This window comes from Rhinolophus ferrumequinum, chromosome 26, assembly GCF_004115265.2.
Source record: "Rhinolophus ferrumequinum isolate MPI-CBG mRhiFer1 chromosome 26, mRhiFer1_v1.p, whole genome shotgun sequence".
In the NCBI taxonomy this organism is placed as follows: Eukaryota; Metazoa; Chordata; class Mammalia; order Chiroptera; family Rhinolophidae; genus Rhinolophus; species Rhinolophus ferrumequinum.
This window is the reverse complement of record NC_046309.1, coordinates 11,392,703-11,413,513: the sequence shown is the minus strand read 5'-3', so window position 1 is coordinate 11,413,513 and position 20,811 is coordinate 11,392,703.

Sequence of the window (20,811 nt, the reverse complement as noted above, 5' to 3'; positions counted from 1 at the left end):
CAACAGAAACTTTGCAGGCCAAAAGGGATTGTCAGAAAATATTCAAAGGGATGAAAAGCAAGACTCTACAACCAAGATTAGTCTACCGAGCAAAGCTATCATTTAGAATCGAAGGACAGATAAAGAGCTTCCCAGACAAGAAAAAGCTAAAGGAGTTCCACACCACCAAACCAGCGTTATAAGGAATGTTAGAGAGACTTCTTTCAGACCAAATGAGTAAATAAATAAATTAATTAAAATATGAATTATAAAATGGCAATGACTGCATATTTATTAACAATTACTTTAAATGTAAATAGATTAAATGCTCCAATCAAAAGATAAGGTGGCTGAATGGATTAAACAAGACCCTTACATATGCTGCCTACAAGAGATTCACTTCATATCAAAAGACACACATAGACAAAGGATGACAACGATATATTTCATGAAAATGGAAACAAACAAACACAAACAAACAAAAAACTGTGGCAGCAATACGTATACCAGACAAAATAGACTTTAAAACCAAGGCTCTAACAAGTGACAAAGAAGGACCCAATAATCCCAGCACTGGGTAATTATCTGAAGAAGCCAAAAATGCTACTTCCAGGGGACATGTGCATCCATATGTTCATTACAGCATTGTTTACAATGGCCAAGATGTGGAGGCAGCCTGGGTGTCCACTGATGGAAGAATAGATAAAGAGGAAGTGGTATATATATATATATATATATATATATATATATATATATATATATATATACACACACAGTGGAATATTGCTTGGCCATAGAAGGGAATGGGTTCTTACCATCTGCAGTGGCATGGATGGACCTGGAGGGTATTGTGCTGAGTGGGGTCTTTCAGACAGTGAAAGACAGATGCAATGTGATTTTGCTTATATGTGGAATCTAAAGAACAAAATAAACAAACAAAACAGAAACAGACTCATAGATACAGAGAACATTTTGATGGTTTCCAGATGGGAAAGGGATTGATAATGGTTGAAAAGGGGGAAGGAATTAAGAAGTACAAATGGGTTGTTACAAAGCAATCATGGTGATCTAGGGTATAGCATAGGGAATATAGTCAATAATATTGTGATAACATAGTATGGTTTCAGATGGTGATCACTTCTTTAGGTATATAAATGTTTAATATTGTGTGCACCTGAAACTAATATAATATTGTATGTTAGCTATATTTTAATAAAAATCTTTTTAAAAAATAAATAAATAAAAATGTGAACTGAGGGGATGACCAGCCTGAGGAGAAAAATGTCCCAAAGTGTCTCATTCTCAAGAGAACTGTTTCTCTCTGGTCAGCAAAGAGCCTTAGCACGCTCCTCTGTTCTCAGAATCAGACAGCTCTGACTGGGGTACCGTGTCTGTCTTTCGGCCAGGCTAGTGATTGATTATACATCTTCATTACCTAATCAGTTTGTGCACTGGATATGGAATGGATTCAGCATTCAGAGGAAGAAGTGGAAAAACAAGGCTATAATTATTTGGGACATGATTTAGGTAAAAGCTCTGTTTTAAGCGGCGTCATCCTTAAGTCTATTGCAATCCTATTTGGCTCTCCCAAGAGCTGTGTTTCTCTTCCTTTTAAATTTGATGCAGAATGCTCAAACCCTGAAAAACATTCTTTGCAGAGAGAGTTCAGCAGCTAAATCACCCCCCGTATTCTCAGATGTCCCCCAAATAAAATAAATAAAAAGGTTTCATTGACAGGAACAGGTATTTTTCCTCTATCCTTTTCAAAATGGAATGAACTGCATTAACCAAGGTAAAAAGCCAAGGTAAGCAGTAGTCCAGAAGAAGAACACAGCTGGGGGAAAAAATTTAGAAAACCATGTTTGCTTGTGGTTTTCTGAAGAACCAAAGCAACCGTAGGACTCTCGAGTACTCCTCAAAACAGGAACTCAACACAGCCCTGGATTGGAGACTGTTTCAATAACTGGAAGAAACAGATGTCAACGGGAAGGATTTGGGACCTCAATCATAGATCCATAATGACTACTCCTCATTCCTCAGTGAGCCATGAGATTTGGTCTCTTAAAATAAATAAATATTACAATAGAATAGAATAGGCTAGAAAAGGCTCTGAGAAGAGGAAACGCAGGATGCGAAGAAGCATACTGTGTTGTCCCTTTTAGTTCTCTAGAAAGATGAGATGAGAAAACTTAATGAGAAAGTGCCCGGGAAGGATTTGGAATACAAAGAAATATACAGAAAGCCAGAACTGGATTTTGGAGAAGAGAATTTTGTGCAGGCCAATAAAAACTTCAAGTTATTCTGGTGTTTTAATTCCATAGGGTGATGTTTCAAATAAAAACAAAGATGAGCAATTGGGGCTAAAGAAATCTCACCAGACTGGGGAATGAACTGTGGCTTCTTAAGTGCCACTCCTTTGTTGTCCTTTAATGCCTCGTGCTTCTCTCTTAACCCATGGGAATATGGTTGAGTACTTGCGTCTATTTCTATTAGAGTCAGAGGTAGGACATCTGCCTGTCTGTTGAGTGTGCAGTGCCTGGTGATAATAATTGCTTGTTGAAAGAATAAATGGCATGGTTGTGTGGATGAGAAGTAGTGGTCATACACGTGGGATACCTGTTCTCAAACTCCAACTGAGAGCAGGCATTCCCTGAGAGCTGGTAATGCACTCTACTTTGAAAAGCTTTGGTGGCACAAAGCTCATTACTTGTAAAGACAATTTGGATAATTTAAATTATTAGGGAATTTAATTTATTAATTAAATTACCAATTGGGTAATGTAGATGGTTAGAATATATTAAATTAAAATCCCCTTTCTCCTTGGGAGCTTACCTTACAAAGCTAAATGGACTATGGTGACTTCTGTGTAGCCCCTCTTTAAAATCGACCACCTACAAGCAGCTGTCCTCTTTGTTGGTATTGTCATAAGCAATTTACAGATACAGAAACTGGGGCTCAAATAAACTAAATATCTTGCCCGAAGTCAGAATGCCAGAGTTAATGGTTATTCTGGGACTTGAACTTAGTTCTTTCTGATTCCACAATATATGAGCTTAACCCCTCTGGCGCTGTCCTGAAAATAACTACAATTTACTTAAAACGGACCTTTTTAAAAATGGTTTCTATGGCACTTACCGTCTTTTCTCCATATACCATTTGATTTGTCAGTATCCTCTCAAAATGCAGCAGAACAATAAACACGATCTCTCAGATGTTATCTGGCTAGCTCAAAGTGCAGTGGGACTATTACCACGTTTGATTTGGACCCAAGAGTTCCTCTTCAGCAAAATGAAATTGTGTGGGGGTTACCAGACTTGTATTTATTTTGTGATACACAAAAGTTCAGATTATTTTTACATGCTTTGTTTCAGAGAAATGTCTTCCCAATGTAGTTGTAAAACTTACTGTGTTAAGGAAAATTCAAGATCATTTATCTTTGTTAAATTTTATAATTTTGGATTAGGCCTGCCACAATCATTTTAAAAGTTGATTCTGACATCTATCATATTAGCTAGTCTCCAAACTTTATGTCATCTGCACATTTTGTCTAATAACCATGTTTTCTAAGCATTTAGTCATGTCATTGCTAAAATATTAAAAGGACAAGATAAAAGACAGAGTTTGGCAATATTCTATTAGAAATGCCCCTAAAAATAGAAAGAAGTAAACATCTCTGGAGAAATTGCTCAAGAGTTTGCAGGACAATAACCAGACTATATATCACTGTATTATTAACCAGGAAATAAAAGCAACATTTGTTTAAATGCTTTCTAGAAGTCATTATGCCTTACACGTCAACCCTATCAAAACAGGCTAATTTGTTCTGTCACATCCTTAGTTAGTAAATCCATATTGGCTCCTGGTAACCTAACCTACAGGCTCAGAAAGCATATGGTTAATAGTATATCCTCGAATGTTCCAAGACCTGTGTTTGAAGGTTGCTGTTTTTTTTCCCACTTTTTAAATAAAGCACATAAGTTTGCTTAATAAAAATGAAATGTAATAAAAGTGAAGAAAACTACTTTTACAGTCTGAGTTTCTATTTTTAAACATATACATGTTTAGAAATATCTGAGAAGATGTCAGCCAACATACTAACGGTATCACTCTGAATGATGTAAATATGGTTGATTTTTATTTTCTTATTTTTACTTGTATTTGCTTTTTTTTTTTTCAAGTATTGTGTTTCTGGAAAAGGGAAACACGGATCTTTCAATGGACGATGTGGTGCAAACACAGGATGATATTATTTGCATTATGGTGTTTTCAGATATCACATGATTGTCTCCTATTTTTCTCAGCTCACACATATCCTTTCATTAACTTCACAATTACATGAGCCTACATTTTTTTGTGTTTGACTATTTTGAAACTCTCATTATGCACAATGTCACAGTGGTTTAAAACTAGAAGACAGACTACTTGTAGAATTGTCTTAGAGATAGGCTAAGTACCTTAACATTGCCAAAGCAATCAGACATTTGAAAGGCATCTTGTCACTTCAAATCTCCCTGATGCCTGACAACGCTGTCCTGAATAGTCTTCTAAAATAATAACTCTTCATCCCATAGCACTTACTTCATTCAAAATTTCTATCTCTTCTTATAATGAAGATTTCCAAAAATTTCCTGTTCAAAAGTGTGAATTTTACCCGATATGATGCTTTAAACTTTTCCACGTGAACCCTGGGTTTAGCATGAAGACATTGGTGTCAGGCCCCATTTTACATTGATTTTGATCACATATTATCTAGTCATTTTGGCCTGTCCTTTACTTCTTTTGAAACAGCAATCGATCTCCCCTGAACCTTCTCTGGATCTTCTCCAGACTTATTTCCCATTTCTTGGGTATGTTGAGCAGGCATTCTTGACATTTTCGCCTAGTGGAACGCACTGATAACTTGCCATTTAAGTCTTCCCCCATGCGATGGGGACGTGAATCTCACTGCAGTTCCGTCAGGGACCACATGATGGTGGCCTTGTCTCCATAAACCAGACTTCAAGTCCCTCTACGTTCCAGAAGTTTATTGGCCTCCGTTTCAAGCTCCTGTAATAAAGCAGCTGTTAACTTGCCAGAGTCGCTGTCAAATGGCTGAGGTTTGCGGCTTGGGTTCCACAACCTGCGGCTGATGTCCAGGAGTGGTGAGCAGGATGAAGCCTGCAGAGAGCAGTGGGAACGCCTGAACACCTCCAAGTGCTTCTTAGTTACACAACCGTGTTTGGGTTTAAATTTGGACTTTTCCGTGGAATATTTTTCTAGCATAATTCAAATATTGAAGATGGAGAAAGACGATGCGTAGTGAAAACTTAAATAATGCTACAGTTCGAACTGTGGTCTGCGGTACATATGAAACACACACAAGATTTCAAAGTCTTCATATGGAAAAAGATAACATAAAAACTATTTATGCTTATTTAATGTGAAAATGATCATATTAGGTATATTAGGTTACATAGCTATAGGAAAATTAATTTCACTTGTTACTTTTTATAATGTTGCTACTTGAACATAAGTAAGAGCTAATAATAGCTAAACTAACATACTTTTTAAGCATCAGCTCGATTTCACAAGTAGTGTTAACTACCTTTCATAGATTATTTCACAGCATCTCTTTGAGAGAGTTAATATTATTAGTATTATTTTGCTTGTGGGGAAACTTAGGTTCCTTGAGCTTAAGTTCAAAGTCACACAAGAATTGAAAAGCTGGTATATTAATACAAGCTGTCTAGTGGCACTATTCCCAAATCCATTGGAGATGGTACAAAGAAAATGCTTTAACTTTTTACAAAAAGTAAAACATTTTAATTATCTAAAGTGGCGCCACACCAAGGCTCAGAACAAATGCTTCCTTACCTTGTGAAATCATTGAATTGACCTCACAAAATAATGAGAAAGTGAACTCATTGTTTCCGTACATTTTTGTTTGCATATATTTTTCAGGAACAATTTCCTTTCAAATTATATTACTCATGGAAACAAATACCTCTTTGCAATATATGTGTATCCCAATTTCAGTCTAAAGATGAAGGTGTTGTCAACAAAACTTTCTCCATTCCCTTACCCTTTTCTTCCCGCACCTCTCTTTCTATATTATATCATTGTCTGCTTCAGGAAAGGACAACATGACAACGCAGGAACCCTGGCAAGAAAGGGATAAACATCCTCAGCATTGGATCCCAGTAGGAGACCGCTAGATAAGAGTGGGACACCCCAACAAGTCTTGGATAGTCATAATGGAAAAGATTTCAATCTCTGACCTCAAGTAACTGTGAGATCTAAGACTGTATGTGTGTAGTTCGTTCAGAGGACATTGGTTATTCCATGGACAAGCCAATCACGCTTTTTCTTCTCACTCTGCTTTGTGAGCTGGGATAGAACAAAGCAAATGCACGGGGCAAATGTTCCCTGACAAAGTTACACTTTTTATTTAACATATAGTATATATGGATGGGTGGAGAGGGGTGTTTCTGGACTGTCATACCAGGTTTGTATCTACTTTCCTAATTGAAGTGTGTGCTAATATGGTTAGGTGTTCTCACAAGCAGTTTATCTACTTAACATCTCTTAATGGCACAAAGACCCAATTATTCTAAACAAATGGTTCTCGGGGAACATAGCTGCATTTACGACCACGGATATCTGGCCCAAAGCCATACTGTTTTGATGCCATTGTTCTGAAATAGGCCCTCCTGTCATCATCATTATTTTTTTTGGTTTGGATATTTGCTTGTTTTGTTCTCTAGGGAATCACGATGTGCAGTTCGTCAGGTCACCCACTTCTCCCACTCGCACCCCCATCCCCTACCTCTCTCAACCACCAGTTTTTTCTATGAGCTTGGTTTGTTTTTTGTTTATTTTCAGATTCCACACGTAAGAGAGGTCATATGGTCTTTCTCTGTCTGACTTATTTCATTTAGTGTAATGGTGCCTTCAGCATTGTCGAGGTGAGTCAGAGACAAATTCAGATTCTAGTTTGTCTTTAGGGATTCTGGGTCATTGCAACAAATTACACTTTTCTCTGCTCTCCCAGCTTCATAAAGACTCCAAGCCCTATCCAGTCTGAGAAGCCACAGTTTGCACAGATTTCTCCAGAGATCCCACAATTGGGTACGGTCTACATCTCTTATTCTGTATAACGAGTGAGGAAGGACAGCTTCTCTGATAAAACCCTTCAAAAATTGGCACTGAAAGTCGTTCCAGAGAAACCGAACATTAAGGAGGGGTTCTCTGAATCGATTCTGTGTTATCTGTACTTGCCATTCTGTTGTTGATGATGTTCTGATTAGACTGAAAAGTATCAATGGCCCTGTTTCCAGTGATAAAGGAGACACTGATAGTCCCTGACATGTCAGCAAAATAGTTACTTAAATTGTCAGCTATAGACATCTGTAATGAAGCACCTGTGAAAGACAAAGCTTTGGTAGATCAAGCGGTTGCTGCCATAGAACATGCTGAAAAAAATAACTGTAATGAGGCTGGTTGGTTCGTTGTTTCCATGTTAGTTAGAGAACTTAGGGAAAGCAAATCCCCAGTCCAAGGTTCTAGCTAGGGATCAAAATAATTTTATTATTTACATTTTTTAAATCCCTTATTTCCTATAGCTTCAGGGCATAGAATTTTCTAAACCAAACTTCGTGTTTAATCCTGAAAGTAAATTAATTATAACACAAATTGAATTCCTAATATCCTATTGTCTTGTGTTAAAGTTAGGCTATTAAATACGAAGGAGGGTTCTCTGAAAATTGGAAAGAGGACATTAATGGGCTGATTCTGATACAACTGGGGACCTTTTTCTATTTTCTGCCAAATATTCTTTACTCATAAAAGCAGTCCTTTATGTTTAGTCAGGGGCGTTAGTCTCCTCTTTCCTGAAGACCCTGTAATGGCTTACTCTGATATAATTTCACAATAACTTCATAATTTAATAAGTTCAGAGAACTACTTGGCCTCCAACACTTCTCATTGTTTCTAGTCCTATAAACAGACGCCAAGTATTAGCAGTGCCCAGAGTGTAAAGAACTAAGTATAACCTGTGAGGAGGGATAAGACACACAAAAAGAATTGCAGAAGTTTACCAGTTTATATCAACAGAAATCTTGGAAACATGAATGGGGCTGGATCCTAAGGTGTTCAATGAGGGTGGAAGGAGTATGCTGTTGGATAGGTCTAATATGTTGCTATTGGTGAATTAAGACACAACTCTGTACTTAAAGTGCTGGCATAGGTAGTTGGAAAATGACCTAACAATTTGTTTGGTTGACGAAAACCAGAACTTAAAAGTGATCTACACAGAATAAAGATGAAACCCTTGCCAGACCTTCATTTTTATGTTGTAATGAAAGGTAGCTAAAGGTTTAGGAAGATTGGAATGCTAGAGTGGAGAAAGACTTGCTCACTCACTCCCCAAATATATCTCCCAGTGGGTGCAGAGGTCACGCCCTTCACTGGGGCGTACAAAATATATTAGTGAAAGGAGCCCTGACATCCTACGGTGGCTATTGTCTATAGGCCAGGTTGGGTGGTAAGAATTGTTGCTATCACACAGGATTGTCGGATTTCCATAATATTGATGGGATTCCTGGGTGTCACGGGCCACGTGGTGGCACTAAATCACCAAAGACAAGCAAGGAATGTATGGCTACTGGAATGAGAAGCAGAGCCAAACTCAGTAATAGAAATGGTCTCACTGCAGAAACCTTTAGTATTAGCTGGTTGACCCTGGTATCTTTAGAACTAATATAAACAGACAGCCTACTGAAGTTTTACTTAATTTGTGTTAAGTAAAACGCTCTAGGTTTGGTGAACAAAAGACTGAAATTACTACAATTACCAATGGAACAGAGGGTTTAACTGAACCTGGGCCATCTGGCCAAATTCCCAGCTACCTCAGGTTAGGGAATAACTCTCATAGTATTGATATCATGGAGTTTAAAACAACCTGTAATTGAAATTGAAAAACAAAAGCAGAAGAGAGATACTAGTGATATAGTAAAACCCCACCCTGGTGGAAGAACTGTTTAACCAATGAAAAAATCATGTCTCCAGGTTATGATCTGCGGTTGCAAATATGACTTACACTGAGCCTATGAACTCAGTAATTTCTTGGGTACTGCAGGCCTGTTCGAGTTCTGCCGATGTGATATGGACAACAGAAATAGAATATTGAGCAAACTGGTAGACAGAGCATATCTGTCACATTGATTGTGGAGCACAAGAGTTCTGCGACCTACTGTTTTTGAGGTTTTCAAAAGTACCAATAAATGAACATTTTCCAGATCTAGTCTTGGTGAGGTCTAATTCTACTGAGATTTCTCTATATCCTGATAAATCTTTGTTTGTTTGTTTTAATGTCTAATAAAAGCTGTTACTAGAATAATCCCATTGTCTTACAATCCTTTCAATATAACTCCATGACTATTGATTTTAAAATTCATCAGAGAGGTCATTAGGATCTTTCTTAATATTGAGTATGCATGAAAGATCTGATTTCTGTTCAACACTGAAAGGTGATGCTTTGATGTTATATTAAAGATATCAAATATATAGTTACCATTAGGCAGAAATTTATCTACAGCAACTGATATAGACTGCATGGTTCTGTCTCCACCTAAATATATATATATATATGTTGATTTCTAGTCAATATGGTGGAGTAGGTAAATGCTGGGCTCACCTACTCTCAGGATTACATCAATTACAACTAAACCATAGAACAACCAGTATTGAGAATTGCCTGAAGTCTACTTGAACCAAAGCCCTACAAATAAGGACATACAAAAAAAGCTACCTTGACTGGTAGGAGGGGCAGAGACGCAGAACAAACTAATCCCACACCCACATATGACCATTAAAAAATGGGAGGGAGATCTCAGCTGCAGAGGTGCCCCCTGAGGAGCGAGGGGTCCTAGCCCTTCCCCAGCCCAGGGTTTCAGTGCCAAAGAGAAAATTCCCCATACATTCTGGCTGTGAAAACCAGCAGAGATTGTGGCTGCTGTGAGACAGAGGGCAGCTGCACTCCCAGGTACTCCTCTCGAAGGGACCACACATGGATTTACTTGCTGATGGGCTCACTTGCTCTGAGCTCCAGCACAGGGGAAGCAGCTCAAAAGGCTCCAGGGACATATGGAGAAGAACTGAGTTGTCTGGCTTCAGAGTGTGGGCTGGAGGGGCAGCTTTTTCCTGAATGGAGAAGCTGGCAGAAGTCATCGTTCCTTTGTTGAGCCCTCAACTTTCCTGCATGCAGACACAGTTAGACTCCATCTAACTGGCTATCACTTTTTTGTCTGCTCTGCCCTAGTGATTCCCTTAGATCATGCCCTACACAATGTTTGGGCACACCCAAGCCACTTCAGTGCCTTTTCTCTATAAATGGCTAGCCTTGGCTCATGCTGCAGACTTTCCTCAAATCTCTAAAAGGTTCACAAAACCCAAAGAAGCAGCATCTGGCTTCGCTGTGTTCCGCATCTCTGGCTGAGCAACCTGAAGCCTGGCACTAGCGACAGCCAGCGTTGATTCATGGCTTGGCCTCTCAAGGCACCTCCAAGCACAATATGAGCAGTTGCCATCCCTGGATTGCTTTGTGATTCATGCCATGTGACCACAGGCAGGGCACAGATTGTGGCAGAACTTGGCCTGCAGTGGTTTTGTCCCAGGAGGCCCCAGGGCTGGCAGGCCCAGTGGCCAGCTTCAGACTGGGCCGGAGCACCACTGGGCCACCTCCAAGGATAACACACACAAAGGGCAGACTGGACAGGCAACAAGATCCCCACTAAAGTGAACCTGTTCTGTAGGGTCAGCCCCTGTACCACAATCCTCCACTGTATTCACAGCTAGTCCTCACAACCAATCAGCCTAAGAGTCAATCACTTCCACGACATGCAAAGAGCAATCAAGTCTCAACTACAACAGGAGGGCTCACACAACCCACACAAGGGACACCCCTGAGCACCTGGCTCTGGTGACCAGGGATACTGCACCACTGGGTCCCATAGGACACCTACTACATAAGGCCACTCTACTAAGACTAGGAAGCATAGCAGCCCTACATAGAAACAAACATAGGGAGACAGCTAAAATGGGAAGACAAAGAAACATGTCCCAAATAAAAGAAGAGAACAAAGCTCCAGAAAAAGAACCAAACAAAATGTAGACAAACAATGTACTAGATGCAGAGTTCCAAACACTGATTATAAGGAGTTCCAAGCACTGATTATAAGGAGATCAAAATTATAAAGATTACAAGGAGTTCAATGATCTCAGGGAGAACTTCAACAAAGAGATAGGAAACAAAAAAAATGAAGATAGAAAACTTAAAAAACAACCAGTCAGAAACAAAGACTACAATAACTGAAATGAAGAATATATTAGAGGGAATCAACAGTAGATTCGATGAAACAGAGGATCAAATCAGAGATTTAGAATATAGGGTATCAGAAATCACCCAATCAGAAGAGCAAAGAGAAAAAAGAGTCTAAAAAAATGAGGAGAGTTTAAGGGGCCTCTGGGACAACTTCAAGTGTACCAACATTTACATCATAGGGATACCAGAAGGAGAAAAGAAAGAGCAAGAAATTGAAAACCTATGTGAATAAACAGTAACTGAAACCTTCCCTAACCTGGCAAAGGAAACAGATATAGAAGCCCAGGAAGCACAGAGAGTCCCAAACAAGATGAACCCAAAGAGACCCCCACCAAGACACATCATAATTAAAATGCCAAAGCTTAAAGACAAAGGGAGAATCTTAAAAGCAGCAAGAGAAAAGCAATTAGTTACCTGAGAAGCTTCCATCCTACTGTCAACTGATTTCTCAACAGAAACTTTGCAGGCCAGAAGGGATTGGCAGGAAATGTTCAAAGTGATTAAAAGCTAAGACCTACAACCAAGATCACTCCACCCAGCAAAGCTATCATTTAGAATCAAAGGACAGATAGAGAGCTTCCCAGAAAAGAAAAAGCTAGAGTTCCTCACCACCAAATCAGAATTACAAGGAATGTTAGAAAGACTTCTTTCAAACAAAATTGATTAATTAAAAACATGACTAATAAAAATGACTACATATTTAACAACAATTACTTTAAATGTAAGTGGATTAAATGCTCCAATTGAAAGATAGGGTGGCTGAACAGATAAGAAAGCAAGACTATTACATATGCTGCCTACAAGAGACTCACTTCAGATCAAAAGACACACACAGACTGAAAGTGAAGGGATGGGAAAAGATATTTCATGAAAATGGAAACAAACACCAACAAACAAAAGAATGGGCAGCAATACTTATATCAGACAAAATAGACTTTAAAACAAAAGTTTTAACAAGTGACAAAGACCCAGTAATACCACTTCTGGGTAATTTTCCAAAGAAACCCAAAATACGATTTAAACACACACACACACACACACACATACCTTAACCCCCAATGGAATGGTATTAGGAGGTAAGGCTTTGACATGATAGTAGGTTCAGATGGGGTCATGTGGGTGGAGCCTCCATGATGAGATTAGGGTCCCACAAGGGAAAGAGACTAGAGTGTGAGCTACATCCCACCAGTGCATGAGGATATAGCAAGATGATGGCTTTCTGCAAACAAGAAAGGGAGCTCTCACCAGACAATACATACCCTGGCACCTTGATCTCGGACTTCCCAGCCTCCAGAACTGTAAGAAATAAATGTTTGTTGTTTAAGCCTCTCGGTCTATGGGATTCGTTATAGCAGCCCCGGATGACTAATACAGCAGCACAGGGCATGCTTTGTTCTCGGAGGGAGCCAGGTGTGGGGTATGAGGGCATGTGCACATGCTCACTCACTTGGCGATATGTTGGAGTATTTATTTAAATACTTAATGATTGAAATAAATAAATTTAAAACAGGACAGTTCAATTTATGTTCCCAGATAGGGAAAACAGGTGAGAGATTTTGCTGGAAAACACAGAGGGCAAATTCACTTTGGTGTGTATTCCATTCAATTACTCAAGATATTGATAGAAAGGCCATATCTCTTACATATTTTGCACACTGCCAAGATATTTTACTCCTTAATAATACTTACTGTCCTTAGTGTATATTGGAGCATCACTAAAAATGAGCCCATTATGCAACAGGATGACGGAAAGAAAATAAATCTCCTTTTCTCCATGTTATCCATCTCTCTCCTATTAAATTTTCCTTCTCAAATGGACCTGTTAGGTAGTCAGAAGGTGGTCAGACACTTTGATAATTACACAGTCTACACACACATTTTCAATGAACCTTTATGCAGCTCAGATAAATACTATAAGATGTGTCAGCCCAGTCTTGAAGCTTTTTCTTGACACGTAAAAACGCGTCTCTCCCTACTTCTCATCTTGACATCTCTCTTTTTCTATACTCACATAAAATGTGAGAAGAGGCTTCTTTCAGAAGGTTATTGAAGGTTGTTTTGCACTCCACTGGTTGGGAATGAGATTTCCTAGTAATTTAATTTTGATGTGTTTCCTAAGGGGTTTCATTTCATTCATCTCAATAGATATCAGAGTAAAGAAGTACATTTTACTGTGACTATGTATTATAATAGTATGAAGTTGATGATATTTTAAATAATTTAATACAAAGCACTTTCTCCTCTAGTAATTTTAATGACCCTTGTCAACAATTGAAATTTCCAAAACAGTTATATGAAACAAAATTATCATTTGGAAAAGGCAAACGGCACACTAGAAATTATCCCATGGGGCAGCATGACGTTGACTAGTATTTCATGGTGCAAGGGCTGACCCCAATGGACTCAAAGATTGAATTATCATCATACTAATATTAGATACATGTCTTGATTTCCATGTAATAATTTACAGTGATGAAAATAACTATATCTCCGGCTGCCGTACTCACTTTGACATGACATTGATTTTCTTCCTATCAGTAGACTTAAATGGGGGTATGGATAGTTTCTCAGTGAGATCAGTCCTGTCAAGTCATTGGGTTTGGATGTGGTAGGGATTTTTCCTGACGTTTCTCCTTCCCCTGAGCATGCTCATAATGGTACAGCAATGAGGATTACTGCACCTCCCGTTCCCTTACGCCTCTCCCCACCACCCCCACTCCTTGTTCTGATGGACACATCCTTGTTTGGTAACTGTCTGTGACATTAACCTAGCAGCCTTTAATTTCTTGATCTGACAGCCATTCTTTTTAAGTTACCTTTGCACGTGACCTATTAAACGTTAATTCCATAGAGTCACTTTTAGGCACTCGTCCATTTGTTTTTAAAATACATTTTCAAATCGTGGGAGTCTGCCTCTCTGTAGACTACAACTACAGATAAAAAGTAAAAAATAATTTTCCATGATTGATTAGAAATTGAAACGTGCTAACTTAAAACAAGTCTGAAAAGAGAAACATAATTAGGAATTATGAAGCCAAGTGCATGACAGATGGCCATTAAAGAAGCCAAGTCCAAGGTAGAAGTTAGGAAAGAACATCTTTATGACTCTTGGAAATAATGTGATTTCCTTTTGAGAACCACGTTTATTACCAACACTAAGCAAAAGACAGTAGGTTATAAAAAGCAAAAAAACCCGTATTAGAACAAATTTCCCACCCTAGTATTAATTTATAATAAGAAAGAAAATGACATCTCAGCTAACATAATGACTGTGACATGGAATTCATTTTATCTCTTATGTAGAGATTAATATCTATTGCTTCAGACTAAACTAACCTTACCTGTCACATAGACAGTAGCTGTGGGCTCCTTAAACTCATAGATAACATGGGCCAACAGGAACCAGGGGATGTCTGGCATCACTGTTACAAAGAAGAAAGATTCTTCCTAAGTGGAAGAATCTCAGCCACAGAAAGTGGATATTAAATATGAAAAAAAAAGGCACTGGGAAGAAAACTACTGAATGTGATTTTTCATCTATGATTCCACTTAATATTAGAATGGAATTTTAATTTTTTCTTCAGATGTTCTAGTATCCTCTCGACTTAACTATCTCATAGACATAGCCAAATACAGCATGAAGGGGCAAAAAAATCTTCAATAGTCCCGAATATGTCAAACTCAGCTACCTAAATTTATTCTTATTATTTATGAATGTATACATGTATATATTTATTTACATATCTTTTTCTTTCTTTTTTTCCAATTTTACTACCTAAAGGCCTAATCTCAAGAATTGGGATACTATCAGGTGTTTCGAAGAATCTGAGGTATGAGTAATAAAACATACTATAGCAAAAGAAATAATTATAAAGTGTCAATTGGTGCAAAGGCTATGAAAACTCCTGAAGCTTCTTCATTCCTTCCATATTATAAAGACTTATTTTCTATGAATTTTTAAAAAATTTATTTTGAGTGTAAGGTCCTTTGGATCTCAGCTACTTTGCTTCTACCTTATGAAAAAACTGCCATCAACGACAGGCAAAGATGCTTGAAAAATAAGTTTGTTTTCTATTTTTTTCCCTATGAATAGTATAAAAAATTGTCAAGTGTATAGTCATTTCTTAAGAAAACCGAGAAGTTTGACAACACCAAGCATTAACAAAAACAAGGAGTAATGGAAACTCCCACACTCTCCCAGTGGGAATGGAAACTGTGTACAACGAATCTACAAGAACTTACTTGCTTCCGAATCCCAAGGGCCCGTCTTGCAATTCTCCCCCAGGGGTTTTCCATAGCTGCCTACTGCGTCTTTCCCCATGATTGACACACATAGGCATTGCAGTAGTGTCTGCTAAATCATAATGCCCCATCAGGGCTGCTTGTACCACAGCCTGGACCTGTCACTGAACCGTTTCCTAATTAAGCGCCCACTCTCTGTTGACAGTTCTGTGTCACCTGTGGGCCAGGGCAGTAATTGCTATGTGTGGAATGTATTAACTCCATAACCCAAAGAGGCCTGCCAGGCTCTGTGTTTCCTTTGTGTGCAGATACAAGCGGGAACCACTTGTCTTCTACTTCAGAGTGGTAGATACCCCAGGAAGCCCCTTACCGTTGGAGCCCCAAAAACTTCACTGAAGTGTCAGCCCCCTGAATTTTCATAGGGCTTAGCTTCTGTTCTCCGGAGCACAAGTGTCTTACCGAAGCCTCCCACATCCCACCCATCTATTATTCATCCTAATTTGCATGATATCATGGACATAACACATTGGCCTGATGTTTTGTAGGACGTCCGGGTGGCCCAGGATTCTTCAGGCTAGACGAAGGCAGAGAATGGGAGAGTTCCTACTGATCTGAGGCAAAATTATACGTGAACAGTGTGTTCCACAGATGCAAACTGTGCCTGATTCTCTTTTCCTAGTGGAATCAAAACAAACACGTTTGCCCAATCAGTGGCTGCCTGTAGAGGCATCGTAAAGCTGCACCAACAGTGATACCAGGTCTGGGAGAGCAGCTTGAACTGAGGCTATTACCGGGGTAAGCTTGCAGGAGTCTACAGTCGTTTTACAAAATTCTGTCCGTTTTTTTCAGGGGCCATACCAGCAAATTAAAGAGAGAGCTATTCAGTATCACTCCCCACATACTCTTTAGGTTTATAATACCGTGTTTCCCTGAAAATAAGACCGGATCTTATATTAATTTTTGCTCCAAAAGACACAAAAGAACATCTCTTATGTTCAGGGGATGTCCTCCTGAAAAATCATGCTAGGGCTTATTTTCCGGTTAGGTCTTATTTTCGGGGAAACACGGTAGTGATTTCGAGGGTGTGATACTGTTTTTGGCTAACTATGTTGGCTGCAATAGGAGGGCAGTTTCAGAGGTTTTCTATGACTGTTTACTGGAGGCTGGTGACCCAATATGGGGGTTATTCCCATTGATAAGATATCAATTCCAACGATCCACTCTGGGACTGGAAAAATGATCCCTGGGTAGGTTGTGTCCACTGCGACCTACACTTTACGCAGGGCACCATTTTTGACTTGTTCCCTTAAGCCCCCACTCAAGTCAAAGGTGGGGGGTTGGGGAATAACGATGATTTGGATCTCTGGGTTTCAACCTCAAGTCAGACACTTTGTCAATATTTCTCGAAGTATCTAGGTATTCTCCTTTCCCCAGTGAAAAGTCACCCTTTGAAGCATCCACAGATCTATTTGGGGAAAGACGAAAGGGATCCCAGCAGTCTTACCTGGACAGCTTTGAAGTCCTTGGGTTCTGAATATTAAAATTAGCTCAGATTTAGCAACTTAACAAGGAATCATAACTACTTTGAGGCAGACACCCTCAGCCTCCTGCTCTTCTGTTCATACCTTTTCTTGGTTGTACGGGTTCAGCATCACCCTTGTGGACTGCCTCGCCTTACCATTTTGTCTCTAGAAATATCAGCCTCTATTCATCCTCTCCAAAACTCTCTGAAGGTCAAGTCCAATTGTCTGCCCCTCAGACCTCGCTAGTCATCAAGGTCATTACAGTCTCCTGGCTGCTGACTTCTCAGCCTCCACACTGGTTACATCAATGTGAAGAGGACTAGAAGTCCAAACAGAAGAAACAGCAAAAACAAAGCCACTCAGGAGAAAAGAAAGTCTGTGTTTGCAGCTTGGCAGAAAGGGCAGCCTAGTGTTTAGAAAGAAAGGCAGGTCCCAGTCTTATAAAATCATGATGGATGCCCCAAGGAGTGCGATTGACATAGATTTGCTACAACCCTCGAGTGTCGCCTATGGTTGTGACTTCCATCAGAATAGGGTTCTTAACTGACAGGTACTTGAAGTAAATTTGAAGGTCAATGACTTAAGTAGGGGGAAAAATGTTTATTTTCACTCATCTCTAATTGAACCAAAATGTAACATTTTCTTCCATTGAAAATGTGGGCAACAAACCACAATAGTATTAGCAGTGTTTGTAACTTTGTCGTGAGTAGAAAACACACAGTAGTAGATGAGGGTGAAAGGGATCAAATATGTGGTGATGGAAGGAGAACTGACTCTGGGTGGTGAACACACAATGTGATATATAGATGATGTGTTACAGAATTGTACACCTGAAATCTATGTAACTTGACAAACAATTGTCACCCCAATAAATTTTACTTAAAAAAAAAAGAAATCATATTAAGTTGTTGTCAATATTTACAAATATCATTTATATGCATCACTTCTTACAGTAGTTATTAGACTTAACTGTAGATCTTGTTATTTAATGTTTAAATAGTGAAGCAGAATATTTCCATATCAAAAATTTGTTTTCTTAGTAGGACAACTGTATTTTGGTATAATTAGAATCATTTGCAATCCAATATAATTTATTTTAAACATTTAAAAACATTATTCTGTGAAGGGTTCCATAGGCTTCTCCAAACTGCCAAAGGAGTTAATGGAACTAAACAATGTTAAGAACCCCTACATTAAAATTAGCATTTTGGTTTTAGCTTTCCTCACCCCTTTCTCTATCAAATTACTTCTCCAACAATCCCCAGTAAACAGCGCCATCCATTAGCTCTCTCTGTGATTCTTACATAATTGATATCTAAGACAGTTCCTATTGTCTGTGAGGGTAAGATAAAGAATTTTCAGATCCCCTTTTGTGTGGTTTTCTTTACTCTCCCTGTTGTCCATTTCTACTATATTAAAGAGCATTTCGCTCTTTCAGCACATACCTGGAGATGGAGGGGATGACGTCACGTGGGTAGGAAGATTCAGAAGGGCTTTAAGCTGGAAGCAGAAATCTTCACACATGGATGGGAGGTGCTGAAAGGAGGAAAAGGAAAGGAAAATCGAGGAGGAGACAAAGTTGTAAATAGTAGGAGGGAAGTCCCGCCCAGCACTCAGCATCCGGAAGATATTAAGTGTAGACCACAGACGCGCCACATTGTGTTAGGTTGGTGCAAAAGTAATTGCGGTTTTTGCAATTGTTTTTAATCTTTGGAACGGCAATTACTTTTGCACCAATCCAATAGCATCAGGAAAGTCCAGAAAAAAAGTGAAAATGTTTGCTGAAATGTAGCCCAGGGAACATGGCGCCAGGTACTCAAAGATGAGGCAAAATATGAACATACACCCTGGTCTGCAGATTTGACTTACATTAGTTAAGTCTGCTCGCGTGTGGTAGGAAATTCAGAGCAAAACTCCACCTGGGTGGTGATGGGAGAGGAGGATTGAGAGAAGAAAACAGAACCCAGTCTTATAAGGGCTCGAGTACTGGGAAGTTAATTCAGAACAGGGTGGAAAAGGGTAAGAAGTTGGAGGCTGTATCTCAGGTGTAAAGCATGGTCCTAATTGTAGAACCTGGGGCAGTGTGAGCATGAGAGAAGCAAGATTAGCTTGATGCTGAATTTCTTATTCTTAAATCAGACCACCTGAAATAACCAGGAGAAGACGGTTCACAAACCCCATATTGGGACTACGTCTGTTAGTCTGGGTGACCTGACTTATGCTAATGAGAATGGAGAGCTATGAAGGCAGAAAACCAGGAAGTTTATGACAAATGGTCAGGTCCAAATCTGCTTCACTCTCTGAGTGATATCCAGTTTATACGACATTAGGCTCCCCAAACATGAAGCAACATGTGTCATTAAGTCAGATTTCCTTGGATCACAAAGAAAATAATAAGGCAATAGGGATAGAAGAAGAGAAAAAGAAATACTCAAGAGAGAAAATGACTGGGTGGCCAGAGGCAAAATGTATGACAGAGCCAAATGGCCTTTATTATTTCTCAGTTGGAAAATTCCAATAACTTCCTAAATTGTCTCAACATCTTAAGTGCTTCATTATTCAAATGTATCTTATAAACCACTTCTAGGTGACAGACTGAAATTCTTCATGTGTAAACACTGTTACTCACTTCAGTCTTCCACTAAAAAAAATACCAACATCTCTTTGTCACCCAACAAGTGCCTTTTCTTTGCATTCAAATTTCTGTACGATGTGATTCCAACCCATTTCAATTTTTTTGAAATAATTTAATATTAGACATAATTAATATTCAATTAATATTCTGCTACTTCATTTTTTTGTATTTCCTTTTTATTCTGACAAGTGTGCCCTTCTTTGAAGAATCACTCTACTTTACTTCTGTGTGATTTTGGTGGGTTGCCGAGGTGAAGACCATGGTCTTTTGACAACAGGAGTGCCATGTTGCCCAAGTTAGCCAACCGGAGTTCCTTTCCCAGCAGGAATGACCCAGAAAAGCAGACACAGGGGAACCAAAAGTGATGGAATATGACTCATGTAAGGACCTCTTGGGATGCTCAGATGTTCAGAGTGTTTGTGTCTTGTATCTTCCTTAATGTTCCTCTCATCCTCTAGCCTTCCCTAGGCTCTTCTGCTCAATTATTTGAACTGTTGATGATCCTTTCAAGAAATTGTTTTGCACATGTGCACATACATTTCAGTTTAAGAATAGTAGTTTCTATTTCTTGTAACCAGAGAACACTAAATGGTGCAGAAATAAGTGGGCGGAGGGGGGAGGCTGGTGTGGGAGTGGAGGGGACAGACCCCCAGAGAATATGGAGTAAGTGGAATTAATTATCGAGCTAAAATGGCAGGAAAATCAATGGGATTGACATTAATATTCTAAGACAGAACATTAAGAGTCCACAATAGATAATGGAGAGCCAGTCAATAAGGTTATTGACTGGGCTGCCAGGAACACTGAGGGGGAAACTTTTGGGGACTGGTGGTTTTTGCTATAGACCTGGATAAATTAATCTGAGAGAAGTATGAGCTCAAATGTTAAAATTTTCACTTTGAGGCATGGACTAAAATCCAGAGTCTTCTTGTCAGCCGGCCCCAAGCATCATTTTTACTAGTTATCACTGGACTAAGACTGATCAAAACCAAAATCAGAGCTGGACCAGTCAGCTTAATTTAGATCAGGTCAACTGAGAACTTTGCAGCATGTTACATAAATCTTGAGGAGAA